General features: G+C 35.4%; 1 pseudogene; it reads right to left on the reverse strand.

The window, feature by feature from the left end:
- Positions 1-12,686: 12,686 nt before the first annotated feature.
- LOC122099270 lies at positions 12,687-12,786 on the reverse strand (annotated as a pseudogene).
- Between the last annotated feature and the right edge of the window lie 2,374 nt (positions 12,787-15,160).

Genomic DNA, 15,160 nt, shown 5'->3' on the forward strand with positions numbered 1-15,160 from the left:
CTGAGGTTCATCTCCCACTGTATCAATTAACCTCATTCTATTTTATGACTAAAATACCAGCACTTAGTCTACAAATTCTAGGAAAATTTCCCAGAATTATTGTGTACACTCATAATATTTTACTTTATCTTTGTTAGAAAATAGGGAACTGTAATATGAATACTCAAAGTTCATAATCAATGCATACCTCCCTGGTGAAAAGAACTGCTAATGTATAACATTCTTGATTTCTAGCTCAAAATAGTAGAAATCATATTTTAACCCTTCACTAAACACTGAACTGCATAGGGACATTATCTCTGTTTAACACTGTCTTACTGAAAGAATGACCTCCCTAATTCCTGATGGAAACAGACTACAGGTCTTATGGACCAATCATTTCCAAATTGTAGCTCAACTTAGTTGTTTACCATTAGAAGTATTTTGATTGATTTTTATACCCAACATTTAAAATGCTATTAAAGCAAGACTGGTATAAAAATCACCTTTGACCCTAGATAAATATTTTATTTGTCCTATAACCAAAAATGCACTCTGACCTATCATTAATGTTAGAAATGAGAGGTTAAAAATCATAGACACTAAGTATGAATTAAAGACTCTCCATTTTGTGAATACTATTGGTATAAAAAGACATGAAGGGCTGGGAAGGTGGCTTAGTGATAGAGCGCTTGCCTTTCATGCATGAGGCCCTGGGTTCGATTCCTCAGCACCACAAAAGTAAAAAGAAAAAAAGCTGGAAGTGATGCTGTGGCTCAAGTGGTAGAGCGCTAGAATTGAGCTGAAGTGCTGAGGGACAGTGCCCAGAGTTCAGGCCCCACTACCGGACCCCTCCCCCCCAAAAAAGACATCAATACTACCAATTTTTTTCAAAATTTCTTATGATACTGAAGATTCAATTATAAACTATTAACACTTGAAAATAACTCATTTTCATGGGAGTAGAATACAAAGCACAAGATTAATTCTAATCATTTTAAAAGACCTTTATACTACAAATTCATTTTTATAACTACAAATAATCTAAAAATAACTGAAGCACAGTGAGACAAAAAATAATTTAACTGCATCATCTACATTCAAAGGACTGTGCTAATAGAAAACAAAATTATACTAATAATTGGGTTACCCAATTCACTTACATTCTTTTATTTTATTTCTTTTAGTTTCATAAACACTGGCTTTGCATAAAATGATGCATAAAAAGCCTGCATACCCACTTACATTTTCAGATCTTAACAATATTTATTTCAGAAATCTCTTTAGCTGTATAGTCAATGAACTAAAATAATAGTAAAATATTTAAATGGTTTTCAGAAATTACAAGACTCGGTCTGGGATGTTATTTATATTGGAAAACATATTCGAAAAGCCTTATTTGTTAAAGTTGTGCTATTACTCCCACAAAAGAACTATTAATGAAGAAACCTTTGTATGTACAAACTTCAAATGCATCCACATTCTGAAGGTGACACATGTTTTTGTTTGTTTTTTTGAAATATATATCTAACAAGCATAGCCACAATACAGATTTTCAGTCAATATGATGGGATATTCAAACCTAAAAAAATACGGGGTTTATTATCTTAGTGTGAATAGATACAATCTTACAAATAAAGTTATTTTCAACAGAAATCCAGAAAGAGTTTATCCACCTTGAGTTTCACAGAAATAACCAGAGAGTAATACCTATTTGTTCAAGTCGGTCAAAATCACTCCATGAGTATTTCTTAAAAATATAACCAATTTAAGAGGTCAAATACATATTTGAACTGACAGTCATCTTACACCAATAACTTACTACCCAATTATATCTGTATCTTTTTACCTAACATATACTAACCGCTGAATATGATCTCTTTTATCTAACTTAATGTTGTAAATGCTTTGATTATGATGATGTTATTAACAAATAAAATATACAGAAGGATGGTTCAACTGAAATGACAGGACAGAACACTGATAAATAAAAACATTTCAACACAGCTCTTTTCAGTCTCACCCTGTTCATATTGGCAAGCAACATTGCAACAGCATACACACACACACACACACACACACACACTTAAACACACATGTGTGCACATGTACACATATACACGCATGCCAAATTCAGGGTTTATTCTACAAAAAAGTTCAAATAAAGTAGTAGTGATTAGGACAAATGATAATTTGCCTTATTACAAAATAATACATATTCCAGTCACCAGGGTTGTTACATTTTACCTGCCCCACCACATGTGACCACTTATTTTATTTTAGGTAATTAATTAATTCATTCCTTCATTAGTTAAATACTACTACTAGAGCTTGAACTCAGGGCCTAACTCTGTCCCAGAATTTGTTATTTTTTTTTGTTTTAGTTTTCTCAAGGCTAGCATTTTACTGCTTGTAAGACAGCTCCATTTCTAGCTTTTGCTGGTTACTTTCAAACCAGAATCTAATGGACTATTTTTCTTGGTCTGGTTTCAAACCACAATCATCAGATTTTGTCTTTCTGATTAGCTAGGTATAAAGACATGAGCCACCAGTGTGGCTCCTACTTTTTCCTATACTTATCTATTGCACATACTTAGATAGCAATTTAATATTGGGAGTATAGAAGCAAGATGTACAGTGATTATATTGTTCTGTCAGAAATTCAAGTTAGTAATGTAAATTTCTTCTTAAGACCATACACAAAAAATCCTTAAGAAGAAATCTGATGATGTGTGTGTGTGTGTGTGTGTGTGTGTGTGTGTGTGTGTGTTTGTGTTGCAATATGTTTCACATATAAGCACTGTGCAGAGGTGTCCAGCCATTCAGATTTACTGCATGAATATCTGCCTTGAGATACTAACTCATGGACAATGTCTAAGTGTCCGCTCTAGGCTTCCCGATGAAGAGGGGTATACTCATCCTCATCCTTAGTATTCATATGAGTGGCCTTTTTGGCAAGTAGTATCCGCACTGTATTAAGCTACAAGAAAAGCACTCTACCACTTAGCCACCTTCTCAGACCAAGGATTAAGATTTTGTCTGTAATTTGGTCAGAGCTATGTCTCTTTATGTAGGAGACTAAAAATGTTTGTACTAATTTCAAGTAAATACATAAATTCTATTTCCATCTCTTTTAACAAATAAAAAATAAAATTGTTTGCTTTGTAAATAGATCAGAAGCATTGATTTTGTGTCTAGATAGGTCATTGCACATCTGTATCTCTCTTCCTCTCTCTCTTTCATGATTCTCATAGACAATATGGTTGCTCCATAATTGTCCTAATTTATTTTGCTTTTATATTTTTGGTTGCATCATTTCACTTTCTGCTCTACCATTTCCCAAATCAGCACCACATAAACAGAACCACAGAAGTGATTCTGTGGCTCAAGTGGTAGAGCGCTTGCCTTGATTTGAAGAGCTCAAGAACAGTGCCGAAGCCCATAGTTCAGGCCCCACAACTAATTTTTTTAAAAAATAATCTAAATCCTTGATAATTATAAGAATAAAAATGACTGAAATCAGTTGAATCACACTTTTCCTGCACAATGAAAGAACAGGTCCAGGCTAGAAAAGCAGCTAGAGAAAGCAGGCAGATTATATTTGTGAAAAACCTTTGTGGAAAATGGTATCGAGGATTACTTACTGGTGATTCACTTGCACTGGAAGCATGATGCTGAACTATTGCTTGCTGATTCTGAACTATTGCTTTGATCATTATATTCTCCAAGAAGAAAAATGAAATTTAATTGATATCAAAGGACTACTAATACATTTTGACTTATTAAGCATCTTCAATCACCAAAAACACTTAAGGACAATAGATAGGCCTACTTTTTTAGATGAAATCGTGTCTTTAAAAAAAAGGAATTTAAATAGTCATGCAAATGACTTCTATTTTACTACTGTATTATACATTTTTTTCTAATGTTGGGTACCAATAAATAATGGAACTATTAGAAAGCTCTTAAAGCTCATATATTGAATAGTAAATTCTCTTAAACTATATCATGGTATTTCCCAAATCATTTACGTAGAAGGCATTGTTTCCTATTTTCTCCTTCCTAGAATAAGCTGCACATGAAGACACCACTGGTCCATATTTTCAGTCTGTGCATTTGAATACGGAGGAAAATCTTTCTTCTGCTCTCTATCAATTCACTAATCTCCAGTTAGAATAATTTAGAATAATAAAAATGGAAAAAGAGAAAATAAATCATGGTGAAAAAACATATGCAGAAAATTCACCGGATTTTTCTGACCAGTTCAACCAATGTGAACTATTGGGGAAATATATGGACACCCACTGGTACTCAAAGCCTCTGGTTAGGCAATTCTGATGAAGACAAGGAACAATATAAAAACGTGAGGAATGGAATCAATTGCAAGAAAATAATGGAGAAGAATCCATTCAAATTTCTTCTTTGGTATGTCGAAATTAATTGGCTTACTACAGTGCCGAGACTACTTTTCAAAAAGGCCACTCATATGTATACTAGGGATGAGGTAAGTATACCCCTCTTCATTGGGAAGCCTAGAGTGGACATTTAGACATTGTCCATGAGTTGGTAGCTCAAGGCAGATATTCATGCAATAACTCTGAATGGCTTGGCACCCCTGAACAGTGCTTATATGTGGAATAACACCAGAACGGATTCTTTCTTACTTCATCATGATGCAGATACCAATCCCCAAACTAAAGGCCTCTTGACACCCTTGCATCTTGCAGCTGGAAATAGAAATAGCAAAGATATGCTGTATCTCCTTCTGTTGAACCAAAATATCAAACGGGGCCTGAAGAACAACTTGGAAGAAACTGCATTTGATATTACCAAAAGGATAAGTATGTATCACTACCTCCTTGAAGTTGTGGATGGCTGTACAAATTGTTCTCCTATGTAGAAATAGTTTGGTTAAGTTTCTTAAATTTCAAAAGTGCCAGTCCATCCTTTGTGTCCCTACAAAATATTTTCATATACAAAGCAACAGCAATATCTTAATTTAAAAATTGATGGATTGCATAGTATTCTTCCACGTGAATTGCCTGACTTTGATGTCAAAATATATTCAAGAGTTGTTTGTATGCATCTATAATGATTTCTGCAGAGTTTGTGATTTTTTTTAATTTTAACTTATCGGTTGAAATGAATAGTATAGAAACTAAAGATATTCCTGGTGCTTGTCTACAAAAAGTATCTATGTTTGTATAAAGTCCATAATCAATTTCATTGTCTTCTAGATATAGTACTTTGAAGTCTACATTGTTTTATAATATATAGGTTCATTAATAAATGTGTACTTTCAGATTACAAGCCATATAGAAAAAGTTTAAGATTCCTTTTCCTAAGGTCCTTATATTCTTTTATTTCTTTTTTAATTTTTTATTTTTTAAAAAATTACAATTTTTTTTTATTGTGAAAATACCATACAAAGGGGTTACAATTACTTGGGCAAGATATTGAATACATTTCTTGTCAAGAATTGTTGCCTCCTCCTTTGTTTCTCCTTCCCATCCCTTTCTATCTGGCACCCCCAACCCTTCACCTCCACCTACTCTCCCCCTACCACCTACCCTTGCCTACCCTCTACCAGGCCAAAGTTGTAAAGTTCATTTTTCAACATAATGACTTGTACATATCGTTGTTGCAAGGGTCCACCTATATCCCTGTTTAAATGATCTGTTTTTTTCCCTTCCCTTCCACAAATTATCCCAACATCAAATACAGTGAAAGCAGGGGTTAGACCGTGGGGTAGGGACATATAAAGCAACAAACAAATCATCTTATAAATGTGATAGAAACAACCACATGAAAGAAAAAAAAAACATTTTTTGTTCTCCATCCCATCCCTTCCCATCCTCCCCACTCCTTCCCCTCCTAACCTCCCCTCCCCCCCCCACCCCCGCCACCAAAGTTGTAAAGTTCGTTTTCAAAATAACAACTTGTTCTTCTCATTGTTGCAACGGGTCTACCTGTATCCTGATTTAAACGATTTGTTTTTCACCTTCCCCTCCACAAATTACACCGACATCAAATACAGTGAAAGCAGGGGTTATACTGTGGGAGAGGGACATACAAAGCAACAAAGTAATAATCTTATAAATGCATTAGAAACAATCTCATGAAAGAAAAAAAAACAATCGAATACATATCTTAGGGTTCATTTCCCTAATATCACCTTATCTGACCTTTTCTGCTTGACTTAGACATGTACTAGATATTGCAAATAAGGAAAACCATGGGACCTATGTTTCTTTGGGCTTGGCTTACTTCACTTAATATAATTTTTTCCAAGTCTTTCCATTTCCTAACAAATGGAGCAATATCATTTTTTCTGATGGAGGCATAGAATTTCATTTTGTATATATACCACATTTTCTTGATCCATTCATCTACTGAGGGGCATCTGGGTTGGTTCCATAAGTTAGCTATAGTAAATAATGCTGCAATAAACATGGTTGTGCTCATAGCTTTAGTGTGGTCTTGTTTGTAAACATTTGGGTAAATGCCCAAAAGCGGGATTGCTGGGTCATAGGGGAGCTCAATGAGGAGTCTTTTGAGGAACTTCCATACTACTTTCCAAAGTGGTTGAACAAGTTTGGACTCCCACCAACATACCCTCCAGCATCTGTTGTTTTTAGAGTTCTTGATTTTTGTCATTCTAACTGGGGTGAGGAGGTATCTTAATGCTGTTTTGATTTGCATTTCTTTTATGGCTAGGGAGGATTAGCATTTCTTCATGTGTCTATTGGCCATCCTTCTTTCTTCTTCAGAGAAGTTTCTCTTTAAGTCTTTAGCCTACTTATTAATTGGGCAGTTGTTTCTTTGACGATTTGTTGTTGGGTGGTTTCATTTTTTGAATTCCAAGCATATGTTAGATATGAGACCTTTGTCCATTGTTTGGCTAGTGAATATCTTCTCCCAATCTGTGGGATTTCTTTTGATCTTGCTAGCTATGTCCTTTGCGATGCAGAAGCTCTGCAACTTCATGCAATCACATTTGTCCAAACTTTCTTTGGTCTTTCTGGGTCTCTATTAAGAAAATTTCGGCCTGCGCCAAGGAGACCTAGGGTTTCTCCTATTCCATCCTGTAATGTTTTCAGAGTGTCTGCTTTGTCTCCGAGATCTTTGATCCATTTGGAGTTGCTTCTGGTGCACGGTGATATATAAGGATCTAGCTTTAATTTTTTACAAGTAGTTAACCAATTTTGCTAGCACTATTCACTGAAAAGGCTGTCTTTCTTCCATTCTATTTTTTTAGTTCCCTTATCGAAGATTAGATGGCTACAGGTCTGTAGGTTCGTTTCTGGGTGTTCAATTCTATTCCATTGGTCCTGAAGTCTGTTCTTGTGCCACTAACATGCTGTTTTGATTACTATGGATTTATAGTATAGTTTGAAATTTAGTATTGATATTCCTCCAGCAGTGTTCTTTCTGTTCAGGGGCGTTTTTCTTATTTGGGGACTTTTATTGTTCCATATGAATTTTTGGATTGCCTCTTCTATTTCCTTGAAGAATGAGGTTGGAATTTTGATAGGTATCGCATTGAATTTGTAGATAGCCTTGGGAAGTATTGCCATTTTAACAATGTTGATCTTTCCAAATTCAGGAGCATGGGAGTTTTCCCCATTTTCTAAGTTCTGTTTTGATTTCCTTTTTCAAGTTTTTACAGTTTTGATCATAAAGTTCTTTCACTTCTTTGGTTAAGTTAATTCCTAGGTATTTTATTTTTTGTGGTGCTATTACAAGTGGCGTTGTTTTCCTAATTTCAGCCACACTTTTCTCATTGTTGGCATACAGAAAAGCCATTGATTTTGGGGGGTTAATTTTATACCCCGCTACTTTGCCAAAGTTTTGAATCAACTTGAGTATTTGGGAGTGGAGTCTATGGGATTCTTTAAATACAAGATCATGTCATCTGCAAAGAGGGGGAGTTTTATTTCTTTTTTCCCTATTTGTATCACCTTTATGTTTGCATCTTGTCTTATTGCTGTAGATAGGAATTCTAATACTAGATTGAAGAGAAGTGGTGATAGTGGACATCCTTGTCTTGTTCCTGAGTTTAGAGGAAATGGCTTTAGTTTTTCACCATTAAGTATAATGCTGGCTGTAGGTTTGTCATATATAGCTCTTATTCTATTGAGGAATGTTCCATAATTCCTAATTTTTCCAGAACCTTCAACATAGAGGGGTGTTGGATCTTGTCAAATGCTTTTTCTGCATATATTGAGATAACCTTGTGGTTCTTATCCTTGCTCCTGTTGATGTGATGAATTATATTAATTGATTTGGGAATATTGACCCAGCTTTGCCTCCCTGAAATGAATCCTGTTTGATTGTGGTGTATGATTTTCTGGATACATTGTTGAAGACGATTGGCCAAAATTTTGTTGAGAAGTTTTGCATCAATGTTCCTCAATGAAATGGGTCTATAGTTCTCTTTCTTTCATTATTCCCTGCCTGATTTTGGGATGAGAGTTATGATGACTTAATAGAATGTATATGGTAGTGAACTTTCTCGTTCTATTTCATTGAAGGTTTGGAGTAGTATTGCTGTGAGCTCTGCTTTTAATGGTCTTGTAGAATTCTGCTGTAAACCATCTGGACCTGGACTTTTCTTATATGGGAGGTCTCTTATTGCTGTTTCTATTTCAATGCTTGATATGAGTCTGTTAAGATGGTTTAACTCATCTTGCTTTAGTATTGGCATGTCAATATTTGCTAGGAAAAAGGTCCATTTCTACCAAGTTCTCAAACTTATTAGCATAAAGTTTTGAGAAGTATTCCCTTATAATGTTCTGAATCTTGGTTGTTTCTGTGGTGATGTTTCCATTCTCATTTCTGAGTTTATTTATTTGGATGTGTTCTCTTCTTTTTCTGATAAGATTTGTGAAGGGCCTGTCAATTTTGTTAATTTTTTCGAACAACGAACTCTTTGTTTTTTTGGTTTTTTCCAATAGTTTTTTTGGATTCTAATTCATTTAATATTGATTTAATTTTAATTAAAATTAATTAATTAATTAAAATAATTATTTCTTTCCATCTATTATATTGGGGTATATCTTGGTGCTCTTTTTCAAGGTGGTTCAGATATCTCACTAAATTGTTGGTTTCAGATCTCTCCAATTTGTTGATGTAGGAGCTCAGAGGTATAAATTTGCCTCAGAGTACTGCCTTTGCTGTGTCCCAGATGAGATGGTAATTTGTGTGCTCATTTTTGTTGAATAGCATGAACATTTGGATTTCCTTTCTAATATCTTCCATGACCCACTCATGATTCAGCAGTGTGTTCTTCAGCCTCCATGTGTTACAAGACTTTCTTTGGTGGCTTTTGGTGTTGCATTCTAATTTTATTCCCTTGTAGTCAGAGAGAATGCAAGGTATAACTTCAATGTTTCTGAATTTGGACAATTTTGCATTGTGGCCTAAAATGTGGTCTATTTTAGAAAATGTTCCATGTGCTGCTGAGAAAAACTTGTATTCTGATGCTGGTGGGAGAAATATTCGATAGATATCTGTTAAATATACTTGATCTATGCAGTTGTTTATATCTGCGGTTTCTCTGTTGAGTTTTTCCGAGTTGATCTATCTAGTGGGGAGAGTGGTGTGCTAAAATCCCCAACAATTATTGTCTTTGGATCTCTGTGGGATTTGAGTGAAAGTAGTGTTTCTTGGTTAAATTTGGGTGCTCCATTGTTTTTCGAATAGATATTTCAAATTAATATGTAGCGACCTTCTTTACCTCCTCTTTATCTCTTCTCACTAATTTTAATTGGAAGTTTATTTTATCTGATATTAGGATTGCAACTCCTGCCTGTTTATGGGGGCCATTTGCTTGGTAGATTTTGTTCTAGCTTTTAACATTGAAAATTTTTTTGTGTTTAACAGCAAGATGTGACTCCTGAAGGCAACAGATAGAAGGATCTTGCTTTTTAGTCCTACAAGACAGTCTATGTCACTTAATTGGAGAATTAAGTCCGTTAATGTTGAGAGATAGGACTGAGAGGTATTTGGGAGTTCTGGCCATGTTGTCTACCTTCTTGGGGTCTATGAAAACTGGGTTCTTCCTATCTTCTTGGATTCTAGGTTTGGGTGCATTTTCTTGGCCTTTATTGTGGTCTTGTTAGTTTTCTATGTTTAGGACATCTTTAAGAATCTTTTGTAGGCCTGGTTTGGTGGAGATGTATTGTTTCAATTTTTCTTGGTTATGGAAGGTTTTTATTTGGCCTTCAGTTATAAAGGAGAGTTTAGCTGGGTACAGTATTCTTGGTTGATAGTTGTTTGTCTTTAGGGCATGGCATACATCATTCCAGGCTCTTCTTGCTTTGATTGTCTCTGCTGAAAAATCTGAGGTGATTCTAATTTGTTTCCCTTTATAGGTGATTAATCTTTTCTCTCCTCTGGATTATTCATTATCTGTTCTGTCCCCTGATTACCATGAGTGGATGTTGAGATACCCAGACTTGCCATTTTTCTTGTGTTTTTCAGGTTTGTTCTGCCCATTTGGGATGAATGAAACACCAGTTTTGTGCTAGAACACTAACTTAAGGCAAGCATCAACCAAAGTCTGTATTTGCACAGTCAATAGTCTGCAGATACAATCTCGTTCAATGGATGCATCTATTCAGTGTCAAACAACTATATATTAATGGGCTACAAACCGCAAATGCGAATTTGGCAAACCAGAAATTATTAAGTTTAAGGAGAAATGTGGGTAAAAAATAGGAATAGAGAGATGTGGGAAGGCACGGGGAGAGTTAACTAAGTCCTAATCTCAAAACCGGAAATAGGTTGAATAGGATGAAAGTAGAGAGAGAAAAAAAAGAAGAAAGAGAAAGGGGGAAAAAAAGAGACCAGAAAAAATAGAAAAGTAAAAATTAAAAATATGTAGACTCGAAAATGAAATATTGAGAGAAGAACATGCATATAATGCAGAAGGGGAGGGATATAAAGGAGATGTGAAAAATTTAAAAACAAAAATACTTAAAATATTATATAGATATAAAGAGGTAGTACTGCTATCAAGGAATTTAAGTCTAAGAGGTTTTGAACTGAGTAATAAATTTGTGGATTAAGTGTGTACACAATGGGGGATAAGGTCTAATAATCGACTATGGGTATATCTGAGGATGTATAGAAAAACAAGTCACATAAAAAAGAACGAAAGAGAAGAAAAGGTGAAAAGGATAAGAAAGAAAGAATAAAAGATCAGAAGTTCAATAGAGCAAAACAAAACACACAAAAAAAAAAATTTAAAGAAGAAAAAAGAAAGAAAAACGCACACACAAATATACCCCTAAAATAAAAAGTATAAGAGGGGAAAAAAAGTTACTAGGAAACATTTTTTTTCAAAAAAGGTAAAAATTAAAAATTAAAAAGTTTTAGAAATTTTTTTTTATAAAATGTACAAAAAAAAGAAAAAAATATTTTGATTTTTTGGGGAGTGGTGGGAAAAATCCTGTATCTCCCTTGTGTCTGTAACCAGCCTCTTGTTGGAGTCTCTGATCTGCTTGTGGTGTTTCATTTTCCTGTGGCTTGGTTGGTTTCTTAGTCAGTTTGTTTGAACAGGCCAAAAAATGCTGCTTTACCCAGGATTTTGTGATCCTCCTCTCAGGTTAGTTCAATGGGAGGGGGATCTGCTTTGATTATCACAAAAGAGGGAGATGGCTTTTTCCTCGTTTGGAGAAGCTCTGATGGGGCTAGGTTCTGGGTAGAGTTGAGACTTTTCAGCAAACATTAGCTTTTCCCAGGGGCTAGCTTGTTAGAAACTCACGAGCCCAGGCTGGAGCCACTCTCTCGGTTTATATTTACTGAATTTCAATTGATTGGCAAGGCTGCTTAAGGGAGGGGCAGCCTCTGGCTCTGATTACCCAGTGAAGAAAGCCATTCCTAGGGCTTGCGCCTGAGCTGGGTGACATTTCTCTGGGTGAAGCTGAGTCTGGGAGGTCAATTTAGGTTCTTGTGACCTGCTAAATGACTCGAGTTTTCTTCCAAGGCCTTAGTTGGAGCTAGCAGCTCCACCGAGCTTTGTCAGTATCCAAGATGGAGATGTCCGGTTCTGGGGGGGAGGGGTGGCCTTCTCTCTTCTGCTCCCTGAGAAGGAGTGAGGACATTAGGCTTCTACTTTCGAGTCTTGGTTCCTGGGTCGTCTCTGGTCTGTGAACTGCAAGATGAAGATGTCTGCTCCTTGTCAGTTCTTGCTGGTGTTGAGTAGAATCTGCTCACCCACCGCATCTGGCTCCTTTGTCCTGGACTCTCTGTGTTACAGAATGGTGACTATGGCCGCCGCTGCTGCCGAAGCTGCTGGCAAATGCTCAGATCTGTCTCCTTGCCTGGATTTTCCCTCTCTGGCCTAACTCTGTGTGCTGTGATGACACACTTGGTGTGATTCTCTGGCTTAGGACTGTTCACTGGAACTCTAAAACTGCTTTCTATGCAAGAGCTTGTTTAGCCTTCAGCTTCTCCTCCACCATCTTCCCAGAACCCTCTATGAGCATGGTTTAAATTTTATTTCTTTGGGATAAAATGACAATGTTATCTAATTTCAAGTTTTATAAAGGTTATGCTATGTAAGGGCCTTTCTAAGGTGAAGATTTAATACACTGATGTCAAACTAACCTTTAATTCTATGAATTACATGTATTGTTACACTTGTATTTTTGTAATCAACTTTTTAACAACTGTTTTTCATTTCTTCCATTTGAAGAATGAAAAATATGGAATACTTCACAAATTTTCATACCATCCTTGGGCAAGTACCATTTTAATCTCTGTATTGTTGTAATTTGGGTAGACCTGCTGCTGAAGCATGTAGTATCCTCTAAATTTAAGTAGTTATTGATGCAATGTTTGTACAGGCACATATCCATGGTTGCCTATTTGTAACAAGGAACCCTTATTGTTCCTAAAAATGCTATTGATCATATCTCTCTAAATTTCTGTCTATAGTGGAAAAAATTATATTGTTTGGTCTATTATTCACATTTGCAATTTTTTGTCAATGACTATTTTGTCATTTTCATTTTAAATTTGATCATATTTTGAAGCGTTTACAGCTAAGTCCAAAGGTGATGGCTTTTCAAGTACTTATTTATCAGCTGAGTTATCTTTGTGGAGCTAATGGATTCAAAGTAAGCCTTGGTTAAGATCTACTTCTAAACTTCTGCAGCTTAAAATTTCCTAAATGAGGTCTCAGTGGCACAAATATCTTCCTGACCCTTACCCTTCTTCCATGTAGGAACAGACCAACCGGAATATCTTACACTGACAGCATAGATTGTCTTACTGGAACAAAACTAATCTTAGTTACAAGGGATCATAGAGAGATGAACACTTCAGACTGAACTGTTCAGAATAGAAGGTATTTTATCAAAATATAATTGTTTGGGCTGGGAAGTTGGCTCAGTGGTAGAGTGCATGCCTTGCATACCTGAAGCCCTGGGATTGATTCCTCAGCACCACAAAAGGAAAAAGAAAAAACCCGGAAGTGGTGCTGTGGCTCAAGTGGTAGAGCACTAGCCTTGAGCTGAAGAGCTGAGGGACAGGGCCCAGGCCCACAGTTCAGGCCCCACGACCAGACCCAAACAACAACAACTATATATATATATAATTGTTTATTATACCTATTATTTCAAAAGTAGCTAAAGCCAAGAAGGTGAAAAAGTTGTTCATATGCATGTTTACTTAATATCCTGGGCCTGTCTACCATACAACCAGGCAGGAACTTACACTACTTTCTATCACCAAATATTTCCATAGCTCCTGGAGAAGTCTATATATTTCTCCTCCATGTTAGGCCTTAAATTGGTAATGTTTTAATCAAAGTGTTTCCTCTTGCCTCCAGGCTTTACATTTACAAATGGTAAAGCTTTAGGTCTAACTCTACCAAAAACTGAGGTAGAGATAATGGAATAATACTTTAAAACAGATTTGCCTTTGATACCCTAACCACAACAGAACAATGCATAACAATTTCTTATATTATATATACTTATATATTTTATATTTATATGTGCTGATCTTAAGTTTCACACAGTGAATCTTACTAGAATTAATTTATAACTTGACAAATAAATTGAAATTTATTCCCATAAATAGATTGGAACATAAATAATTAGGTTTAGAATATATATTCGAATATAAAAAGTATCAATGCAATGTCTTTGGTATAAACTTGTGATACCTTCTAAGTGTTCTTGGTCTTCTGAATTCACATAGTAAAAAAAAAAAAAAAAACAGTATTGTTTTCCTCTAATCTAGAAGAGATTTTACACTGCTGCTGTGTTTATTGTATTAACTCGCTGGTCCCAAAGTGTTTTTCTCCATATTATGCCTAAAAGCTATTATTCTTCTGCAGTACACACGGGTCCGAGGATACCAGGTCCCAGGTTATCTGCATCATCAGATAACAATGGCAAGTCTTCTCACCTTGGCCCATCCAACATGTTAACAGAAAGTAATTGAAGACCCATCTCAATTTTTCATTTCCTATAATATTTCAGGGTCCCAATTCCTTGCAGTAATTAGCAGTAAGCAATTGTGAAATTTAAGGCAACTTCAAATGAAAGAGCAGACCACAAAATATGAGTGAAAGTACTGTAGTTCAAACTTTCAATTTACAGATGACAAGCCCATATGAGTAAACAAAATCACAAATGTCACAAGATTATTTTTAATACCTCTCTCCTAATGATGAATGAAAGATTTCAGTCCAGCATAAGTAGGCCAAAAAATTTCCTGGAATGATAGATCCATAATTGTTCTACCAAGGCTAGGAAAACTAGACTTAGATGTCAAATATAATTTAAAAAAACAAATTGAGAAGACCCTAGTGCTTCAAAACACTGGTACTTCAGTAAAACTTGGTTCTGTAGTATAAAAATGTTTTAATTCTCAAACCAATGATAACCTACATTTAATCTCCTTCAAGTATATTCCTTTTCAAATAAACTTTCTAGAATCATATTCACCAAAATAACACTTGACAAGTAGATGATAGTGACATTAAAAGTTTTTCAAGTGTAGGAATCAAGTTACAATAGAGTTCATTTATTTACCCAGCACTAATGCAAAATAAGTTCAACCATTCATTAAAGTGTAGAAATAGTATCTCCCACCATTTGCGTTGTTCAGTAGGTGCCTTCCAGAAATGTGTTAAAAAGATCAGCCTCCTATAATTCAAACC

This window comes from Dipodomys spectabilis, unplaced genomic scaffold (genome assembly GCF_019054845.1).
Source record: "Dipodomys spectabilis isolate Male_0828 unplaced genomic scaffold, ASM1905484v1 ptg000507l, whole genome shotgun sequence".
Lineage (NCBI taxonomy): Eukaryota > Metazoa > Chordata > Mammalia > Rodentia > Heteromyidae > Dipodomys > Dipodomys spectabilis.